Below are 2,236 nucleotides of genomic sequence, written 5' to 3'. Positions count from 1 at the left end.
CGCGGATCCCTCCGCCCGCTCCGAGGGTCCGCGGAAAGTAGTCCCGCGCGCCCTCTGCCCTGACGCGGTGTGCGCGTGCTCCCGGAGTGAAAGGTTTTCAGGGGATAAACCCTGACGGAGTCTGCGGCGGCCCTTGCCCAGCGCCTTCCACATGTGGAGCGGGGCAGTGGTGCTAGTTCTGCCTCCAACTCTGGACGGTTGAGTTCAGGGCCACTTTTTACTCAGGCACGGATGTGGCAGAAACATGGAAAAGGGTCTTGGAAGAACCACATGTGCCGTATAACGAACGACCTTTTGGTCTGAGGAGGACCGTATGTATGACGGTGGTCCCATAAGATGATAACGGAGCTGGAACTTCCTGTCCTCTGGTGAGGGCTTAGCCAAGGACATTTCCTTCCCTGTATTTGGAGATACACGGTACAGGTGTGTCATTACGGGTGCCGGCGGAATTCTGCACCTCACACGCGGTGCGGGTTTACAGCCTAGCAGCAGCGGACCGCATCAGCTGCCTAGTTGTGTAGTGGCTGTGCCATCTGACTTTGTATAAGTTCCCTTGTGATGATCCCACAGCCCAGACGCCTGTCTCAGAATGCATGGATGCATGGGACGCGTGACTGTCCCTGTTACAGACGTGTTTCGGCATGAGGCTCGGCCCCTGCTTCTTTAAGAAACATCTTTCCTGGATCATGCTGTTTCTAGAGGACACTGTGTTGGAATATCAATGCTGAGAGTCAGCGAAGCTCATCTAGCAGCAGATGACCAGCCCTAGGCCAGTGAGGATCACCCAGAGTGCCCGTGGCTGCACGACAGTAGTAGCAGGTGGAAGCTGGAGCCCACACCTGGTTTGCCCAGCAGCCAGGTGTTTTTCTGAGACACCGTTGGCTGAGGTGTTTTGCATACAGATGATTTAGCTGCATAAAAGATGTCTGTCAGGAAAGGGAAGCCCTTGGCATTCAACACAGGCACTCCTACGGTGTCATTGATAGTCGTCTCTGCTGCTTTCCTTGTTGCTCACTGGTAATTTTAAGATATGAACAGCCCACCTTGAATAAGACAAGGATGGTGCAATTATTTGCGCAACGGCTTGACCATCTAGAAGCCAAAAATATATTAAGGAATAGAACAGACTGTTCACTTTCAAGTTAAATCTCTTTTCCACTATTAGCCAAGACCGCTGCAGCCTGCCATTTCTAAAATCCGTGTGGCCTCATCAGCTAAATATAGAGCTGGATTTTGCTGTGGTTAGTACTACATTTCCCAAATCTCTTTATTTTGGCGGTGATGCCTGTGACTCCAAGTACCCTTTACCCCAAACATTATATAAATCTTTTAGTAATTAATAACATCATTCCCTAAATCACCTTCCCCAGGGCTTTTAGAGGATTAAAACTAAAAATTTATACCCAAAAGAAAGAATGTAAGAAAATTGTAGTTAAGCAAAGTGACAGGATTGTTAATAAGTTGGGACCTCAAGTGAGGATTAAGTTTCAACATTAATTTTAGAGGAGACACAAATCTTTCTGTCTCTTCAAACCATAGAAGAGACAGAAAGCACATCAGTTATTTGACTAGACAGAAGAGAATATAAGTGATAGTTGTAGTTAACAGGAAATAAAGTTGTTAATATACTTGTAAAAAAAGTAAATGTTCTGACTTGAAAGGGACTTTACTATTCTCAACACTTGTAGGTAACTTGCTAAGTAACCCTAAAAAAAACCTTTCAATTTTTTTTGTTTTTTTTTTTTGTTTTGTTTTGTTTTTTGAGACAGAGTCTGGCTCTGTCTCTCAGGCTGGTGTGCAGTGGCATAATCTCTGCTTACTGCAATCTCTGCCTCTCAGGTTCAAGCCATTCTCCTGCCTCAGCCTCCCAAGTAGCTGGGACTACAGGCGCCCAGCACCACGCCTGGCTAATTTTTGCATTTTTAGTAGAGACAGGGTTTCACCATGTTGACCAGGCTGGTCTCAAACTCCTGGCCTCAGGTGATCCATCCACCTCGGCCTCCCAAAGTGCTGAGATTACAGGCGTGTGCCACCACGCCTGGCCTGCGATTAAGTTTCAACATTAATTTTGGAGGGGACACAAACCTTCAAACCACAGAAGAGAAAGTGCATCAGTTATTTAAACAGAGGGAACTGAATATAAACAATAGTTAACAGGAAATAAAATTAACTCAATAAAAGGAAAATCCCAAGATACGGAGGTACAAACATAGGACACAGCTACCACCCCTAGAAC

The sequence above is a fragment of the Colobus angolensis genome, unplaced genomic scaffold (assembly GCF_000951035.1).
Source record: "Colobus angolensis palliatus isolate OR3802 unplaced genomic scaffold, Cang.pa_1.0 Scaffold471, whole genome shotgun sequence".
In the NCBI taxonomy this organism is placed as follows: Eukaryota; Metazoa; Chordata; class Mammalia; order Primates; family Cercopithecidae; genus Colobus; species Colobus angolensis.
Note: the sequence above shows the minus strand (reverse complement) of the source record.